The sequence below is a fragment of the Grammomys surdaster genome, unplaced genomic scaffold (genome assembly GCF_004785775.1).
Source record: "Grammomys surdaster isolate TR1022 unplaced genomic scaffold, NIH_TR_1.0 193, whole genome shotgun sequence".
NCBI classification, from domain to species: Eukaryota; Metazoa; Chordata; class Mammalia; order Rodentia; family Muridae; genus Grammomys; species Grammomys surdaster.
The window spans coordinates 12,052,747-12,073,387 of NW_021604638.1; the positions used below are offsets into that span (position 1 = coordinate 12,052,747).

A 20,641-nucleotide genomic window follows, 5' to 3' on the forward strand; every position below is an offset into this window, starting at 1 on the left:
ACCATCTCCCCCATTGATCATCTGGTTCTCTTAGTTTTTGTAAGTCATGTTCTCACTATGTTGTCCAGGCTGACCCCCAACTCACAATCTTGCTGCCTCAGCCTCCCAAATCCTAGGATCACAGGTGTACCCCTGGGGAGCAGAGGTAATGACAGTGTTTGCATTTCCCAAATGCCACTTGTTTCTCCAGCTCCAGGCACCCTTGCTGTGACTTGATGTTGGATTCACATGGTTTCATGGAATCCTGGTGGATAGTTCCAGGAAGCAAAATGCAACAGAAGGATCATGGGGGTGTATGGGTGGGTCTAGTTCTAGCATGACAAAGTCACTTAGATTTCCTATGTCCTAGCTTTTGTGTGTGCATACATGTGTGCATATGTGTGTGTGTGTGTGTGTGTGTGTGTGTGTATGTGTGTGTGTATTGTAATACAGAGTCTCAAAGCTGGGAAAGTCAGAGAGCTGCCAGTGTTGCTAAAGTATGTGTGTGAGTGTTCCCAGGTCTTTCAGTAGGATTTCCCTCCATCCTCTGCCAGGTACAAAGGAATCAAATTCTGTGGTAGGACTTGATCATGGGAATTAATAGCTTGTAGTTGTGAGTTTGTTAAAGACAATCCTAACCACTGTCAATCAAATAAGGGCCAGCTTATTTCCAAATATACTTTATACAGTTGGAACAGCTCACACATTGGCTACCTAGTGATCTCAGCTGTGGCTCTCCACTTGGTCTGGACTTTCTTAACTTTTCCTTTTGAGATATGGTCTCACTGTGTACTCTTGGGTGTCCTGAAACTCCCTCTGTAGACCAGGCTAGCCTTGAACTCACAGAGATCTCCATGCACAATGTGGAAGTATAGCCCATCTCTACTAACAGACAGTAAATGCTCAGGACAGAGCAAGGTCAAGAAAGCAGAGTTCTTGGAGCTGTGAGTGTAGAAACAGGGCAACTGAGAAAGTTCTATAATACTATATATGGTGGTTTAAATAAGAATGGCCCCCATAGGCTAACCTATTTGAATGATCAGTCATCAGGGAATTACACTCTTTGAAAAGTATTAGAAGGATTAGGAGGAGTATCCTTGTTGGAAGAAATATATCCAACTATGGTGGACTTTGAAGTTTCAAAGGCCCATGCCAGGTCCAGTCCCTCTCTCTTGGCCAGTGGATCAGGATGCAGCTCCCAGCTACTCCTGCGGAGCCATACTCTCCGCCATGATGATAATGGACTAAGCCTCTGAAACTGAAGGCAAATACCAATTAAATTTTTTCTTTTATAAGAATTGCCTTGGTCATGGTGTCTTCTTAGCAGCACTAGAACAGTGTCTAAGACCATATATATTCTCTATTCTCATTGCCTATCCTCTGTGTGACTTGCTCATTCAAAGATGTACAGCACTTTCATGCCAAGAATGTCAAATTCTAGAGTTAAGAGCACATGTTATTCCTTTAAGGGACTTGAATTCTAGCACCCAAGTCTGGCAGTTCACAAACACCTGTAACTTCAGCCTCTTTGGGCACTAGTATGTACTCATGTTCACACATGTGTGCACACACGTAGAATATAATTTTCTGACAGAGTTCCAGAATTCTGTGGTATACTCCGTACAGTCCATTCTGATCCTTTAATACTGATGAGAGAGAGAGCATGGTGTGTGTTAAGTTAGTATGGTAGACTATAATCTCAACACTCAGGAAACTGAGGCAGGAGTATTGTCAATTTCAGGACCAGCCTGGGCTATACAGCGAGACCCACCAAAGTTAGTAAATAAATAAATGAACAAATAAATAAAAATAAACAAAAATTCTCAAGAAAATACTTCAGTTCACAGGCCAGTTGGCTGGTGGCATCTTCTCAGTTGAGCTTCCCTCTTCTGAAATGACTCCAGCTTGTGTCAAGTTGATAAAACACTACCAAGTACACAGGAAATCCATCAGAGGTAAATCTGGTTGGCTGTGGTAGGGGCCAAAGTAGCTACAGCTGGAGTGGGTAATAAGTCAGACCCAGAAGTCGACTACAGGATAAAGCCTAGCATTAGCTAGCACTGAAGTAGGAACTCAGGCACTAGAGCAGAGGCTCTCAACCTAGGGTCATGACCCCTCTAGCCAACCTCTCTCTCCAAAAATATTTACATTGTGGTTCAGAACAGTAGCAAAATTACAGTTGTGAAATAGTAACGAGATTATTTTATGGTTGAGGGTCACCACAGCATGAGGAACTGTATTAAAGGGTTGCAGCATTAGGAAGGTTGAGAATCACTGCATTAAAGTGAGACAGGGCTCTGTTTTTAGACTAGGAAACTAGCTAAGAGTAAGATCAGAAGGGCCCAGAAAACAGTGTTTAGATATTCAGAGCCTTCATGGGATCATTGATCAGACTGATCTAACAGGATACTGTCCCAGTATCCTCCAACCAAGGCCTCTTAAATCCCTTGTGATCAGGGGCAGGGCTGACCAGAGTATCTGGGGAAAGAATGAGGCCAGTGTGACCCAGTGGGGGCAGGTTGTCTTACGTGGGAAGATGTTTGTGGGATGGTCTGAAGGATAGTAGTTAAGAACCTTTGCTCTGGAACAGGATACTATGTGGCTTTGGGCGTGTTAAGATTCTCACTCTGGGTTTTAGTTTTCACGTCTGAAATCTGAGGATAAGAATGCCTCTCACGTAGAATTGTAAATACTTTATATGGTGTGCGACATATGACAAATGATCAATGAATGGTAGTTTTTAACTACAGCTATCATTATCAAGCTGGGCAAAAACAGTGCTGTGAGGAAGATAGGAATGGTGACTTAGCCATTGATGACACCGAGAATAACAAGCAATGTCTAATTTCTTCCTCTGGCTTCTACTAATATATGGCTGTTTGACATGAGTATTTAGGGCTGCTTAGATTGACAGATGCCTTGGTATTCAGCTCAACAGTCACTGTTTTGAGTATCTTTCTCACAGAACCAGTCAGGATAATCCAGGTTATGCTGCAGTAACAAAGGACTCCTAAACTGTTGTGGCTTAAAGCACAAAGGTTTGTTTATTTATCGGATCCTACCACATGGCTACTTGGGATTGGCAGGGAGCCCACAAAGTCTTTCTCATTCTGGGGCTGAGGCTGATGGGACAGCTCCTGGTGAAACATGGCAAAAGCAAAGACAGGGATGACCGATCGATGCTTACAAAGCTTCCATCTGGCAGGGTTTGCTGGTCAAAGAAATCTCCTGGGTCATGTCAAGGGGATAGGCAAGTGTCCCTGGAAAAGGAGCTGAAAATATTCACTATGCAGGAATAATGGCTACCACATTCTCCTAATCTCTCAGTGATTTCTCAGGTAGAACAGACTCACTCTGTTTGGGGGAAAGAACTCATGCCCCGTTCTCCCTGCAATTTTCCCTTGATTCTCAGAACAAATTTAAGCTCCGTGGCCACTCGGATGAGCACATGCTCAAGGTAGGCAAATCCTGGTGGCCCATCACTCAGCTTTGATTCAAGGGATGGCCATATGATCAACTGGGATTCTTCCTGGTGATGGTGGAGGAGGAAAGTGTGGTTTTGGAATTGGGAGGATGGATGGATGCCCTCAGCCATGCACTCTGTGCCTTGGCAGAGCTGGAAGACTCAGCTAATGAATAGAGCAGAGGCAGAGCCCCATTAAGGCCAACTGGTTTCCAAGGCTGGCTTTTCCACTGCCCTTTGGGTTTGGCTTGGTGACAGACCTATCTATCTTCAATCCCATGCTTTCTCCTTTTTCCTGCTTGGCTCCATATGCAGAGAGACTGTCCCCAGCTGCTGACTTTTCCCAGACTGCTGTCTTAGCTGGCTTCTAGTGCTTTGGCCAATGGAAGACCCTTGTTGGATGCAGAGGGGCAAGGGAGGGGAGAAGCAAGAATATCACCCCTTGTTGTTTCTGCTCTGGGTGATTTCTCCAGCTGCACAGGGGTAGCCCTGTTGATTCCAGCTTCTCCTGGCCACAGCTGGCCAGGTGTTGGTTTTGATGCCTTAATACCTTCCTGGTCTCCCAGACCTGCCTTCTTAACTGCTTTCCCCCTGGCATGTCTGGGTTACCTGCCAGTGCCCCCTGCCCCTCTCTCACCTCCCTCATCATCTGCATACCTACTTTCCAGCACTGAATGGCCTCTGTTGTAAGGATCTGAAGCACGTCTATTTTCCACGGTTAGATTTTCACTCATCAACTGCTGTTTGGTGAGAGAAGCCAATATATTTCCTCTTTGGCTCTGTTTTTCCTCTGTTGCTCACAACACAGTGAATCTGCATGAATGTAGCGGTCAATGGGAACAAGAAGCCCCTAGTCCTGAGCACTGACTTGATGTCAGGTCCTGTTTGCCTCATTACAGAGTCCTTGGTGACTTCCAATCCATAGCTGGACAAACTTATACAGACATGGTGTCTTCCTGCTCTCAACCAGACTTTTCTTTTAAGAATGTGTGTGTGCGCGTGCTTGTGTGTAAGTGTATGAGTGTGTATGTGTCTGTGATTGAGTGTGTCTGAGTATGTGCCTGTGTACATGTTTGTGTGTACAAGTATAAGTGTATGAGTGTGTATGTGTCTGTGATTGAGTGTATCTGTGTATGTGTGTGTGTGTCTGTGTATTGAGTACGTTTGTGCCCAGTGGGCTCAGAAGAGGGCATCAAATTCCCTGGAGCTGGAGTTACAGGAGGATGCAAGGTTGAGTGCTGAGAATCAAACTTGGGTCCTCTAGAAGAGCAGCAAGAGCTCTTAACCACTGAGCCATCCCTACAGCTCAGGTTTCTTTTCTTGAAGTGTGACTCAGGCAAGGATTCCCACAGGTGTGGCTCGGGGTGGCAAGTGAAGAAAGGAGGTGAGGAATGAGGACGGCAAGTCTTCACACAGCCCCGAGACATGGCCTCGCTGCCGAGCATGCTTCTCCCAGCCGGGATCATCACGAAGGAAGCAAGCCACGGGAGATGAACATCTCTGCTCACTGTGATCCAAGTCAAGTCCTCGCTGCTAACTGCTACACATTTTGCTAAAGGTATAAATAGGAATAATTCCCGTGTCCTTAGAGACCCGGGCGCCATTCAGTATTCATGGCAAATATATCACCGAGCTTCATAAGAGAATCATTTTAAAACAAAGCTTGGTCAGCTGTTTAATAATTTACTGATAGTGACAGCCGGGAGAATATCTAATAACCAGTGAGATTGGCTTTCAAATAGGAAATAAATTCCTGTGTGAAGAGTTGGAGGAGGGAAGGGAAGGGGGTGGGGCGGGGCTCATGATTAGCTGTGAGGAAATATTTAATGTTTCTCGATTGCTGATTGTTTTGGGGGATCCTATCAGGATACAGGCATGCGACTGTGAAGAGGTTGCACAGTTCCATGCATTTCATTTTAAGACACTGGTGGGAGCACTGATGGCCTTCTCACAGAAAACAAGGGTTAGACAGATGGATTGGTCTCTCTCAAATCCAGGCTCCAGAAGGAGAGACTTTGACTCCACCAGGCCCTGGGGTGGCATTGGCCCTTGTCAATTTGGGGACCTGTTCTTGGTACTGGGTGCTTTCTGTGATCATGAGTACATCTCAGTTGTCTGTGGGGGCAGGTGAGTATTGCTAAAATTCTTTCCCCAAGGGAGAGGCAAACAATATCCACCTTCTTCTCCTAAAGTCCTGACAACAACCCAGGGCATGATTCCACCAAATTTCACCCCGTGGGAAACAAGTTTATTGGGCTTCTGTAGAGAGCATAGGTAAGGGGTTATGCACAGGAATGTGGTGATCCCAAAGAAGGTGCATTGGGAAGTATAGATATGGATCCCCAAGGCTGCATAGAGAGCCCCTTTCCCCTAGTCTCTAGCCTGCTTTGAGGCCACATGTACTTAAGGCTCAATTGCATACAAATGGTTGGAGGGGCCGGAAGCTCCAGTGAGAGTCCAGTAACTCTGCCCTCTCCTCCTTCAGTGAGAGAATGTCAGCAGCCCACAAGCCCAGCTGTGAGGATGTCTGCAAGCAGACACTGCTGTTCTTATAAAGATGATGGTTATTTGGGTCAGAGGACAGCACTGTGCATCACTGAGGGATGAGGCATCCAGCAAGCAAAGGCTGAGGAAAAATAAAATCAGTCCAAGCTATGAGGGCACATTCTCCTGCTCTGGGGAGAAGAGTGCCCACCACTTAGTGCAGAGGTTCTGGCTGCTGTCTAAGTTGGATCCTATTTGGTTTTGCATATTGCTGAGCTCTTTAGAAATGTCTGTAAAATGAAAAAGAGGTTGAGATGTTTGGGCTCTGAGATCCCTTCTGATCTGACATGCCTGACCCATGATTGGGAGATGCAATCTCAGTGACTTAAAGGTACAGGATCTTAAAACCAGCATCAGCCCCTATCTATTGAATGTCTTGTGCCTCAGTTCCCTCACCTGTAAATGGGAATAGTAGGTGAATTTTGGAAAGACCACGTGGCTCAGAAGAAGAACACAAAAACTCCTGACTACCAACAGCTCAGGAGTGGAAGCAGAACCAACACAAAGAGCCTGGAGTTTATTCATCTTTAGGCTTCAGTGGCAGAGAGTGATTACAGCATTTCCTGTAACGGAATGTTACAGATCCCTGCAAAGTTCAGTCCTCTACTCAGAGCACAGGATACCCTACCCTGACAAGCCAGACACTGAGTGTGCCACTCTGGGACAGGCTTGCAGCTAAGGCAGCTCGTCTCTGTGTTTCCAGGTGGCAGGTTGTTGTGTGTTTTTATATGCCAAGTTTACAACCTCAGTTCTTCACCTCAATTTCAACCAGTCGTCTTCAGTTATTGCCATTTTTTAAAGCTTTTCGAATAATGATTTGTCAACAGTCTTTGTGACAGGAGAATGACTTGACTAAATGTGTGGATCCTGACCTGTGATACTAGTTAGCCATCTCTATGTGCTTGAGAGTTCTCCACCTTTCTCTTAGCTGGGTCACATGGACAGGTGATAGATTCACTGCCAGCATTCTGGGTGAAATGTATTTCTATGTAGCACAATAAGATAGTTCTTAAGGAAAAAAATTGTTTCCTGGAACATAAGAATCGTATTTATTCTATTGAGTTCGCTGTGGAGTTTCTGGCTGGTTGAAAGCCGTTTTGAAAAGAGAGCATCCATGCTTTAGGTAGAGAGGGAGGAAGGCTGTGTAGAAATCATACAGTCTTCACAGATATGGAGTTTGGGGTGAATGTTAAGTGGAGAAGAGGAGAAAGAGGGTGCAGACCTTGGCTAACTGTTTACATATTTTCACCACATACTACAGGGGTTTATGACTTGTAAGGTAAATGGACTATGGACTATGGTACCAGACTGTCTTGGGATGCTTGAAGAAAAATATCCTCCCTGCTCTGGTCAGTCTTGTGGGCTTAGTCACTATGGAGGCTGTCTATGGTACCTGGCTGTGGATAATTACTTAGGCTGGCTGATTATAGTGTGCCCTCCCCCCTCTCTTGGCAAATTCATCTGTTTAGGAAGTAGAGTGTGAACCAAATCAGCCAATTAGTGTCTTTGTTGGGTCAGTTTATTGGATAGAGTTTGAGAGAGTGGTTCATGAAGTCTCACAGTGTGTGTGTGTGTGTGTGTGTGTGTGTGTGTTGTATAGGTGTTGTTCCCCTGATGCTGTCCACAATTTTGTTGTTGTTACAGTCTCCCACTGGCCTGGAAACTCATCAAGGAGGCTAGGCTGACTGCTCAATTAGCTTTAGGGATCCACGGTTTTGCCTCCAGTGCTGTGATTACAAGAACGTTTTGTCACTTCTCTGGCATTTTCATTTTATTTTTAGTTATTTTAATTTATATTATTATTATTATTATTATTATTATGCACATGTGTGTGCTTGAACACACTTGAACACATACCACAACACATGAGGACAAATTTGTGTGGAGTCAGCTTTTTCCACCTTTCTATGGATTCTTCAGATCAAATTCAGGTCTCTGGCCTTGCCAGGCAAGTGCCTTTCCCCACTGAGCCTTTGTGCCAGCCCCTACACCTGTCTTTGCTTTTCCAAGTGTGGATTCTGAACATGGAACTCAGGTCTTCCACCACCAGAGACATCTTTCCAATTCTTGGCAGTCTCATTTCGTGCTGAGGGTACCAATCTGTGAAGACTGTATTCACAGAGCCCATTGTCCATATTCTAACTACTCACACAGAGAAGGAGTGCTAAGACACAGAGAGGAAAGAAGAGAAATAAAAGGGTGGATGGGGGAAGGAAGAGAAAAACTCCACACTGGGAGAAGACGCTGCATCATGGCAAGGCAGGCTACCAAAGGCTCTGAGCCCTTTATCACAGCTGTTTTCTGTGAGGTGCTTCTGGCAAGATGACTGCAGTAAAATCTTTGCTGGGTCAGTGTCAACCTGAACAGCAGAGCCATCCTCTTGTGTCCTTTCCCTTTCCCTGGGCCCAGTCTGACACATAGGACAAACATCCAGACTTTTCCCTGGAGTCCTGGGTTTGTGATCATGAGGTGACTGAATTATTACCAAGAGCACTTTGTTTCCTAGGATTTGGGGCATCTGGAACGTGTCACCCTGGAACTTCTCATTGTGTATACCTAAGACTCTGACTATGTGTTCTTTCTGATGAGTTGGCTTCCTCGCAGATCTATAAATGGGCACGGATACTCTTATTGCGAATAACATCCTAAGTATATTTGATCTTGGCTGGTAAACTTGGCTGTGGTCATCAGCAACACTTACTGAGTGTTAGTTGGGGCTTGGCGTTGGAGACTCCAGGGTGTGAGAGACACATCCTAGCATTCTCACATATTATAGAAATGGGAGACCTGCACATGAAATGAAGGGAAATTAAGACAGCCTAGCCCATGGACAATGCCCCACATTGATCCTTGAAGGGGTTGGATGCCCAGATAAGGAATTAGATTCTGGCATACCAGAAAGAGTGGGCTGTACACAAAAAGGCCCAGAGGGAGGTGATGGGAATCTGTCTTGTGCAGCTTGGAGTAAAGGATGTGTTTGAACAAGAGATAGAACAAATAAAACTGAGGCATAGACAAGCATCAGGAAAAGCCTTCAGTATATCCTGGAACGTTGAATACTTACTCTCTCAGGTCTCTGAGCATTTTCCTAGGCTATTCCAGTACCCCAAGTACTATCCTGTCTCTATTTGACAAAGACTTCCCTGGGGCGAGGCTGTTAGGGAGGGGAGGGTTCAGGCAGGGTGCCCAGCCACTGGAGGGTCCAGTTGGCTGTTGTTAGGGTTGTGGACTTCATGCTGTAGAGAGCAGGGTTGTAGTGTGGTTTCTAAGCTCGTGAGTGACCACTTGTGGAATGTCTTCTAAACTTCCATCATGGTTGTGAAAAGTGTTGGGCAGGATTCAAACAGAAGCAACCAGGAGCTAAGGTGGAGTTCAGTGGACAGATAGGAGTAACCGGTTCAGGTTTTTATTGTGATGAGTTCTATCCCTATCTAGAACCTTCTGGAATCCAGATTTGTAATCAGGGGCTTGTAGATGGGCTGAGAATCTTGAGAGACTTTCAGGCTCTGAAAAGGTACGTTGCCAGGTAGTGGTGGAGCATACCTTTAATCCCAGAACTCAGGCGGCAGAGGCAGGCAGATCTCTCGAGTTCAAGCCAGCCTGATCTACAGAGTGAGTTCCAGGACAGCCAGGGCTACACAGAGAAACTGTCTTAGAAAAAAAAATCAAAACATCCAATAGTTAATCAATAAATAGATGTATATCCAACTCTGGGGTACCAGGCTGCCATGTGAACTGTGGCTTTTTCTCCCTAATTTTATCAGAAAAGCCATTTGGTTGGAAGCAAGACCCAGGCATGAACACTACCCTGTCCCCACTGTGTTTTGTGGTCTCTCAGCCTGAGCTGAGGATGGGGTCACCTGTGGGTGGGGACATCCCCCACTGTCCAGCAGTGTCCAGGCGAATGTGAGTGGCATGCCTCCATGGCTCTTCTCTGCGTTTCCTTTTTAATTAAGAGAAACAGCTGCTTCATAGACTCCCCTTGGGCGAGATGCAGAGATGCAGTCGGAGCTATAAATTCAGGATGCCCAGGTCTACTTGCCAATGGTCTGGACCACGTACTGATGTTTTGGCTCGAAGAGAAGGCAGCTGGCTCTTCATGCTAAGCTGTCATCCAGGTGTCTAGGAGAGCTGGCCTAGGAGTCAAGTTTGGGGTAAGATAGTGAATCTCAGACCTGAAGAAGGAAGAAAGGCCAGGGAATGATCTCTTGAGTGGACCAGACCCTATGCTAGGTGTGTTTACATTCATTACTTAATCTCACTTCAGCTCAGTGAGGTGAGGATAATCACTTCAATTTCACAGATGGGGAAACAGATTTGGAGAGGGAAAGTGTCTGGTTTGTGGTAGCTCAGAGAGTGAATGGAGGAGTGAGGAAGGCAGGATGCTGAGACCTCCTGGGGGAGGGGGTCATTCAAATACACCAAGGAGCCAGGTGGGGCTAGCCTGGGGTTGGCAGACAAAGGAAGGGAGGTGTCTGGAATTGGGAGTGCTCACCTGGAGCCCATCCAACCTCACAAAGAAGTCTGAACGTTTTTAGTTCAGGCTGCCTGGTCTCAAGGGGAAGAACCCTAGGCAGGAGAGGATCACAGCGCAGCAGGGTTAGCTGGGCATCATAGGGACCTCCAGCTAAAAATGGATTTCCTCATAAAGGCCTTCTCTTAGACAGCAAGATGATTGGCTGATCCATGCCTTTACAGAACCAAGTGGCTGGGTCAGAAGGTCACACTTGAAGCATACTTATGAGTTCTAAGTTGCAGTTGGGTTATTTATGTTTGGTCTTGACAGACAGCATTAATGCATATTAATATCCCTACCATCAAAACACGACTCAAGCCAGAACTCCTGGCTCTGAGTTTGTACTGTGTGCACGGTGACTCTGCTAATAGAAAGGTTAACTTGTATTTCTGAATTATTGATGGTTGCTTGTTACTAATTTTTTTTCCTCAGAAAGGAGGAAATTATTAATGAAGAGATCATTGCCAATGTGTCTGACATCTATTAATGGTTTCATCTTGCAACCAGATTAAAAGAGACAGCTGGTCCATGAATTTATGTGTGGAGGCAGCTCTGAATACACTGACAGCTCCTCAGGAGGGTGGGACCAGCAGGCAGCCAAGAGATGCCCACGTGGATGTCCAGGCCCCACTGCCTGCTGGCCCCACCCTCCTGTGGCTTTCAGAGGTTTCATTGCAGAAAGAGCAAGCAGCCTATGGCCTCACTTCTGACATTGTTTCAAAGTCTTCCATCACCCATGAAAGCCCGTGAACGTCTTAGCTATGCCAGTTCCTGGCACTTCCTTTAGGAGTGTGTTATAACATGGGTTCCCAGTCTCAGCATGTATCAGTCACCTGGCAGGCTGTTTAATGCAAAGATTCCCAGGCTCTACCTCCAGTATTTCCATAGGGTTAAGGTGGGTCCTGAAAACTTGTTCATAGGAGGGAAAGAGGGAGAGAGAGAGAGAGAGAGAGAGAGAGAGAGAGAGAGAGAGAGACAGAGAGAGAGAGAGACAGAGAGAGACAGAGAGAGAGAGACAGAGACACTGGTCTAGATACCCTATTTCCAAGTGAGTTTTAGGTCAGTGGTTGTCTGTCCTGTGAGACTTTTATCTAAAAAAGGGCACACTTTGTCCATGAAGACATTAATGGCATGGCTGCCCCTTATGCAAATTAGGAGCAGCCAATGATAATGTTCCAAATGAATGAATCTGTGTACTAATAAAGTTTTATTAACAAAATCAAGCAGTGGGATGGATATGAGTCATGGCCTATGGTTTGGTCCCCTCTGCTCTACAACAGTGTTAACAGATGTTTGTATAGAAAAGTGTCCATAGGAAGTGTGTCAAGAACTATGTATGGCTGTGGCACAATAAAACTTTATACTATAGACAATGGGTCAGATTTTGGAGAGTCATGGTAACCTTGGGCATAGGCAATGTTAGTAGAGTTTTTTATAGCTGTGGCATTTGGCTGCTACTCCCCATTCGTGGCCTCTAAACACTTGAAGTATTGCTAGACACAGACTGAAATTATGAATTATAAGCTACGAAGCAAGTGTATACTTTGTCCCAGAAAGAAGAGTGCAGCTACCCACGGCATGTAAGGGGCACGGAGCATCTCTTCACACAGGCCTTTGTTTTCTCTGAGTCTCCTTTTCCTCATATATAAGATGGGGGGTAAATCAAGGGCCACACCACTGGCCTTTCTACATAGGTAAATGAGGTGCCCTTTCCTGGTCGCTGACAGGCTGGGAAACACCGGGACAGAAGGAGTCTGGAGATGAGGCCTGTCTCTGTTCTTTCTTGTCCTCTTTGTGCATGCTTCCTCCCAGAGGGCATAGGTCACACCTGTTGCTCAGGCTGCAGCCTAGGCCTCTTGGACCCATGCTCACTGTGAGCACAGCAGGTGTTGCTCACTGTTAAGAGGGTTCACCAGGTTTCCCACTTCCTTGAAAACTGCCCAGATAAAGAGATCTGAAGTGACCACATCTGGATACTCTTGTGTTGATCCCCACTAGGGTTGGAAGGGAAGTCACTGTGCAAGATAGGAAAACTGAGGCTTCTAAAGGTTTGCCAAGCATCCCACAGGGTAAATGGAATAATGGCCCAGAGGATGAGAGAGAGAGAGAGAGAGAGAGAGAGAGAGAGAGAGAGAGAGAGAGAGAGAGAGAGAGAGGGCGCTGCTGGTTGAGCAGCACTGGAGGAGGATGCTAGATGGAGCACCACTCCCTCTAGCTATCACAGGATACCCCCTGGGCTTTACCTTCATTTAGCACTGGTACAGAGTCTGCCCTGAGCTAGGAGCCAAGGTGAAGGCTCACTCCCACTGGGCAGGCACATGGAGTCAAATGGCGTTTCTCCTCTCTAGCCAGCTACCCCTCACCCCCAGCCCACCTCTCTGACCTTCTCATGTAGAAAGTAAGGAATTGACCGTAGAGCCCTCTGAACCTTGGCCCTCTGAGAAGCTGGTTCTAGCTGGTTCTGAGAAGATACTTAAGACATTACTGATCTTGTGGGACCCACCCTCCTGCCCTCCTCCTTTCTTAAAGCTCTTTTGCCCTTAGCCCTGGCTGAAGTGTCCAGATGCATTGTGGGAACTGTCTTCTAGGACAGACAAGTGAAGAGATAGCATCTCATAGTTGATACACATAGGGGGCCTTGACAACAGGTTTGATAACCAAATGTCTCAGAGAGAAACTTAAGTGAGTTTCATACCCGGGAAGTGATGTGAGATGCTTCTTCCAGGCAGAGGGGAAAGCTCTGGTGCAGTGTGGCAGTTAGGTTAGATGCCAAAGCTTACCAAACAGTAGGTGGAGCACAGGGTCTGAGAACTACAGCTCCCGGGCAAAACCAAGAGGGCCCTGGTTTGGGACCCTGCACCTGGGCACGAAAGACCTGGTGCTGTGATCAGGTTACATTCTGCTAGTCAGTCACCGAGAAGCAGGATTATTTTCCTTGGGGCCGTGCGATCCACATTCGGATTTTGGAACTTTTGCTACAGAGATACAGCATCCTGTAGCACGGGCTCTGGAGCTGAGGGATGGCGTGTACACAGAAGATGTCCGAGAACCACCATTTTATACTTAAAATCCCCGAGAGAGGGAATGGGTTGGCAGGCGCTCAGGGGAGCCCTGACAAGTTACACAAAACTGCTTAGTGGCTTAGAGACCTCCTACTTCTCCCCTGGGTCAGAGCCTCCCCGACCCCAGTCTCCCATCAGCCAGGACACTCAAGCTGTGGGCTGGAGTCAGATTTCTTCTCAGAGGCTGCAATCTAACTCACTTAACGCTAGGTCTGGAGAGGTAGGAGGGATCAAACAGTGGGTAGTTTAGCTCTGAGCTGAAGGGATCTTCTATTCCTATTGTTCCCAGGGGGGCAATCATCCTGTGTCACCAGAGAACAGCCAAGGCTATGACGCCCAGTCAAGGGCACTGTCAATATTAGTAAAAATTTTAACGACCTCCAAGGTAGCTTGCAAAAGGTCTAACTTCCAGACTCTCCACAAAGACCACAAACCCTATTCCCTGGAGTGAGGGCTAAGCAGCAGGATTTTTTGGGGGAGGGGTTCTCTTCCCTGGGAGAGTGCTTTGACAGGTAATCGTGGGAGGCGCTGGTCATGGAATGGGCTGGACCCTATGTTTATCTTGAGGAAAGTGGATGCTGTGGAGGTGGTTGTAGGTAGTTCAGAGCCAGGTGGAAGCATTTGCCTGGAATTAAAAGTGTGGGCTGGGAGAAATAAACGGGCTTGTGTTCAATCTAAATGTCCACCTCGGCAGACCTGGGGTACCCTTGAGTCTCTGTACATTCTCTGCCAAAGCAACTCCAATCCAGAGCCCCTGGTGCCCCACTTTTGGAGACCCTGGATGTATGATTCCTAATGGTCTGTCCGATTCAGTCCTCTGGGACTCAAACAAGGGAGTGGAATGGGAACCTGGAGCATTTAGTTAAACTGGAGGAGGGCTTTGGGCAGGGAGCAAAGTGTTTACAAAGTAGGAATCCCTTCAGCATCTTTGGGTGTCCTAATCCATGGCCATTATATACAAAGCACACATCCCTCCCCTGGTGGCAGTCTCTTCCATGAGATCCCTGAGCCCAGGCCTGTGGGCTGTGACAGGCTCTGCCCAGTGATCTCTGTCTTTAGGCCTTCAGCCCCAACCCGGTCTTTGTTCAGACGAGGAAGAAAAAGGGAGAAAAGCTATATGATTTTATCTCTTAAGAAAGGGAGAACAGGGAGGCAGCTAGAGAGGGGGAGAGATCCCCACACCTGTGTGTGTAGGGCGGGGTTAGGGACAAGAGAAAGAGATGTGCTGAGATTAAGGTGGGGTGTGCTGGACCGCTGACTAGATGAAAGGGGATGAGGGACGAGCGGGAGGGAAAGGGAGAGAGAAGGAAAGAGAAAGGGAGAATATGAGTATACGAGAGAATTTTAGGGTGTGCAGGAGACTCTTCAACAGCTGTCCCCAGCTTTGCGAAGAAGCATCCCCCTCCCGCAATTCACAGCCCAGCAGCGTCCAGAGTTGATCGGCCCCCCCCCCCCCCCCGGCCCCCCCGCCCCCCCCCCACCCCAGTCACCTGTTCTCCCACCCTTACTTCAAAGGCTGCTCCAGGTTTCTCTCCTCCCCCATCGCCTTGTACCTGCGCCCCCGCAGGGTAGCCTGAAGAGGATGCTCCGCTGGGTGGTGTGGCGCGGGGCGAAGAGGCGAATACCCCGCAGATCCTGTGGGTGCAAGAGCGATGTGTGTACGCGCTTGAGTGCGCGAGCGGCCCCGAGCCGGCCAGCCCGGGGAGAGGGTGCGTGGGGGGGGGAGCCCGCGAGTGGCAGCCGCGGGCGTGTACCAGGCGCGGGCGGGCGGGCGTGCGCGCGAGGGTGTGCGTGGCCGAGGCGGAGCGCCCGGGCGGGCGGCGGCGACGGCGGCGGCGTTAGGACTCTGGGGACACCGCCCCCCGGCCCCCGCGTCCCGCCCCCGCCCAGCCTCGCGCCTCAGTTCGCGCCGCGCCTGGGCTCGGAGCGCAGCGGCGCCGGCTCCCGCAGCCGGAGAGGAGCCAGCCCCGGGAGCCCAGCGGCGCGCACTGCCTGCAGCCGCGCTGGCGATGCGGGGCCGCCCCGCGCCCGCCCGAGTCCCGGCCCCGGCGCCCTCGGGAAGGGGCTGAGCCGCCCGCCGCCCGGATGGGGAGCCTCGGCGCGCTCGCCCTCTGCCTGCTCCGGCTCCTGCTCCTGGGGCTGCAGCGGCCGCCGTTGCCCGGCGCCGGAGCGCAGAGCGCCGCAGGTGAGTGCGCCCGTCGGGCTCCCCAGACCCCCTCGCTCTCCTCAAGCCTGGAAGGAGAAAGTTGGATCCGATGGCCAGGGGATGCCGGGACCCGGTGGGAGTCCCATCCCAGCCTCCGGACGCAGCTGCTGCGTCCAGGCGAGCCCAGTCCTGCGCCAGGTCCCCCCATGGCTCCTCGTCGCCTTACTTTCCTCCCTTTTCCCCCCACCCCCGGGCGGGAGTAACTTTCCGCGGCTGTTGCGAATATTTCCACTTGCTGCCTCCCACTTGTCGGAACCTGTCACTCGAGTGTTTCGGGGTGGCAGGAGGAGGCGCCGCTTCTCGCCCGGCGCGGAGCACTGTCACCCGGGCAGCTTCCTGGGCTGCGCGCTCTTGGAGAGGGGAGCACAGGTCCCTAGCAGGCCCAGGCTGCCAGGGCGGTGGCTTTTCCTTTCTCCTGGGAGACACTGAAGATCATCCAGTGTTGTTCTAAACACGCCGCTCCCCGTAGCCAGCCCTTAGCCGGTGGGGGTTCCCACGGGAGTGTTCCTGTGACTGACCCACACAGCTAAGCCCTCACCTCACCTCCTGGCTCTGTCCAGAGTAATGAGTATCCTGCTAAGGCCCTTTAAGTGCCGTGGCTTTGATCAGTGGGCTTCTGAAAACTTCGGGACACTCGTCTTTAGGCTTGCCCGTAGGCAGGTAGCTAGTTCCCCCGAGTGTGTCTAGTGTCTTCTTAGTGGCGAATTGAGCTGAGGAGACCACTACCGAGGGTCACTCTCATCACTAAAACCCCACTGGTAGGGCTTCCATCCGGGAGTCCCTCAAAGAGAGAGGGAGAGGTCGGGAGGGATACCTACAAGTTCAAAATCACCTCGAAGTTTCTTAGCACCTTCGGTTTTGGAGTGACTACACTGAGCTCATGTCGCGGAGTCGGAGGGCACATTGAGGCATGTCAGCAGGACTTAGGAAAGGGCTGCTTTTGGATTGCTAAGCAACAGCTGTGTTCACATAAGAAATCAGGGGAGGAAGAAAGGGAAAGAAAGGCAGCGAGTCTGCTGGAAGTCTCTAAACAGGCTGCTTTGGAGATGAAGAACTGCTGGAGTGACATTCCTTTAGAAATGTCTTAGGTTTTCTTCCCTGACTCGATGTTAAAATGGAAACTGGACACAGGATGTATGGGAAGGGACAGCTTGGTTTCGTGCCAGGGAAGTTGAGCAAGGAAGACACTCTTTTTGAGGTGTCTGAAGCAGAAAGGCTGGGACAAGGAGGGAGTAAAGAGGCGGCCGCAGCATCATTCTGAAGATGCTTCAAGGCTCTGGTTTCTCTTTGGGGTCTGCCTTACGTGTGCTGTGTCAGGAAGCTGGCAGGAGGATGCTTGGGGCAGTCCTGGGGATCCGAGTATGACTTATGATTCTGATTTTTATTGTCTCTTATGGCTTGGCGGGGTATCCACACGTTAATAGTACTCACGTTCCCGCAGCAGAAACCGGATCAAACACATCTCACAGACCTTTTTTGGGTAACAGCTGTAAACCCAGAACCTGCTCCAGAAAGCTGTTCAGGGCTGAAACGCACGCCGGTTCCGCATGTTCCCGCAAGGTGGCGCTCGCCCACAGCTGTTAAATGCAAATCGAGCCGCTTTCATCTCAGGGATAGAACTTCGGTTCAATTTTTAAATGAGTAATGTGTTTATTCAGCAGCCTTTTGTTAAAACATTTAGAGAAGTGTGAGGAGGAAGCACCTTTTTCTTTGTTTGCTATTCGGAACACACGGGGAAGAAAAGCAATCCTGGAGTACAGTTTGGGAAGAAATCGACTGTGAAGGCGCCATATGTTTCCTTTGGTTCTACCTGGGCCCATAGGTTTTGCAAAGCTACAATAGTGTATATTTAGTAAGCGGCTGCGTTGTTCCCGGGCTACTTAAAGGAGTGGGATTAGCTTGTCTTGGTAACTTGGTGCGTTCTAAGCTCCGCTCATTTATAGAAATGGGGAATCTTTTTTCTATACCTAGCTCTACTTTAATGCTAACTAGATCATTTTAAACCGGATTCTTCCGGGGCTTTCCTTATGAACATCTGTAATTGTCGACGCTTTGATTCTGCAACTGTTGACTTGTCAAAACGGACTTCTCTTCTTACTTTATTCCTCATTGTGGTATTGTCGGAATCCAAATTCGCTATAAGTATGATTATACTTGTGTCTCTTTTGAAGTATCTTATTTTAAACTTTCCGCAAGACTGAGTAAATAATGCATTTTAAAACTCAGTAGTGTGTTCTCCATATTCCTTTGATCTGAAGATCCCCTGGTCTCAGAAGCAATTTCAATTTGTGAGCTTACATCTAGGACATCGAAGGATGATGAGCTTTGCTGTGACTATTGGTCACAGCGTCCAAAAGTCAGAGTCAGAAGCTTTCATCAAAGGCAATTTCCTCCTTCCTTACTCCAGTGTGTGTTTCATGAGCCACTACATTTTTCTTTTGTTTTTGGAGAGGAATTATAGTTAAAGAAAAAAATGCTTTGATAATAGTTGGTAAACAGAACACATGATTTGGGGTAAGGGGAGGTGACGTCTACGTAAGCAGATATGGGGATAATTAGTCTATTTATCAGTGGGTTTCAGTACTACAAGTTAAAGCCAAATCTTGACAGGGACCAACTCCGGGTGGCAGTTGTAAGCAATGTAGTCATTTAACTCGAAAATTGCTGCCAGATACCTCCGGGGAACTGTTCTCAGTACAGTTGGATTTTACTTTCTGTCCTGGATTGCTTGATTTGTTTCCTAATAACAGAACAATTAATGTGAAAACCTGGCTTTGATTCTGCTCCAGCAACAACAACAAACATGAAATAAATACAGACCGCCTTCTTGGATTACAGTCTGTATCTTTCCTCTTCCGTTTCGGTTCCTTCTTGTTTATCCGAAAGCACATTTCCACAGGCTTCACGGTGCCAGCTGAGATGGCTTCTCTTGTAGAAGTATAACTGTCACCTTTCAGAGTCATGATCAGAGGATATTACAGCATGGTTCCTCTAAGCACGGGATACTCCCATGACTCTCTGACTGCGTGTTGCTGTGGAAACAAGAGCATTGCTATGTAGGCAGTGGTCCTTGATAAATATTTATTGATGATGATGAAGAGATAGTGGAGTCTCACAGCAACCAGGATGGGGAAGGAGTATCGGGAGGCAGTGTGGCTTGGAGAAAAGAGTCTGAGCACTGGAGCCCAACGTTCTTGGTTTGAATCCCATGTCTGCCTTTTGTACTAGCTGTGCCACATTGGACAGGCTGTTTATCTTCTCCGACCTCCAGCTCTTATCTGTAAAGCGAGGGTAATTAGAGCTGCCTCACTGAATTTTGTGAGGACTGAACCAGAAGATGCATGAGAGAGAGAGAGAGAGGGGTGGGTGGGTGGGTGGTGGTGGTGGGGATGGGAGCTGAGTGTTACTGTCCTTGGCATTGCTGTGTGTTCCTATGTAACCAAGCTGGGGCTTCGCTGCTCATGTCAAGCTAAGCAAGGCATTGACCAGGAGGCAACTGGACTTTCGTGATGCTTTTAGTTTTCTTTCGTTTATTCATTTTTTGGGAGGTGAGGGGATCTTGATTCCCTGATGCTGTTTTTAGAAAGAAATTTCAAATGAAACATCCCAACAGATGACAGCAGTCACTTTGGTTGTTCTGGGGTTTGTGAAAAGAATGTTTAGTTTAAATCACACTTTGACCTCTGAACTGGCAGAGATTTAAAAAGGTTATCAGGTTAAAGTCTTCGGCTTTATCACCGTTTCCTCTTACCACTCACCGTTTCCTCTTACCACCTTTACACATACACTCCTCCTTTGCGGCCAGGCTCTGTCTCCACCTCTGCTCCTGCTTCTTCTGAACCCCAGAAATAAAGTGTGCGGTGCATCTGAGAAGTTGACAAATAAACAAAGATTAAGACCAAGGTGTAGTAGGTTGTGGTACTCCAAGGAACAATTTTTTTTTATTGGATGTTTTATTTACATTTCCTATGTTGTCCCCTTACCCCATCCCCCACCCATCCCGGAACCCCCAATCCCCTCACCCCTCCTCCTTCTTCTCTGTGGATGTAACCTCTTTCTACTCCCCCCCACTCCCACCTCCCCACCCTCAAAATTCCCACCCCCTGGGGCATCCAGCCTTCATGAGGTCAAGGTTCTCTTCTTCCACCTATGCCCAGCAGGGCCCTCCACTCTTACATATTCAGCTGAAGCCCTGGATCCCCCCCCTAAGTGCTCCCAGGCTGGTGGTTTAGACCCTGGGAGCTGTGGTTGGTTGGTATTATTGTTCTCCTCATGGTGCGGCAAATCCTTTCAGCTCCTTCAGTCTTCACTCTAACTCCTCTATTGAGAAACCCATGATCAGTTCAACAGCTAGTTGTGAGCATCTGCCTCTGAATATGTCAGACTCTTGAAGACCTCTGAGGAGACATCCATATCAGGCTCTTATCAGCATGCACTTCCTGACTTCCACATCAGCATCTATCCAAGGAACAAATTTAAGAAGCGATGAGAACAAGCTGTGTCCAACAGGTGTGATGCGTTTTACAAGCACAGAGGAGAATCAGGTTTAGGAGCTGGCACCACATTGCTAAGAGAAGGCAGTTAGGGTGTCTTATGGCAGCTTAGAAAATGGATTCAAATGGAGTTGGAAAGGAAGGAAGCCACAGGGTTTAACAATTAGATGTAGCTGAAGGGGACAGTGGAAACCTGAGCCATAGCACTGAGCTCAGGTGAACCAGGGTGACTGTGTGGGGTCATAAAATTGATGTGGGTTTGCTGAGTGCTTTTATTTACTTGGGGAAAAGATAGAAGAGGAGAGGAAAGGAGAGAAGAAGGGATGGGACTGGAGGGGAGGGGAGGGAGGGAGGGAGAAAGAGAAGAGAGGAGAATAT

The 20,641-nt window shown here is 48.2% G+C and overlaps 1 long non-coding RNA gene across 1 annotated transcript; it reads right to left on the minus strand.

Annotated features, from left to right (window-relative positions):
* Window positions 1-1,803: 1,803 nt before the first annotated feature.
* Window positions 1,804-15,386, minus strand: LOC114622935. Its single transcript, XR_003711698.1, has 4 exons — window positions 15,118-15,386; window positions 14,747-14,822; window positions 9,847-10,122; window positions 1,804-3,116 (listed from the first exon to the last, which is right to left on the minus strand). It is a non-coding gene; the product is annotated as an uncharacterized LOC114622935 (long non-coding RNA).
* Window positions 15,387-20,641: the final 5,255 nt, after the last annotated feature.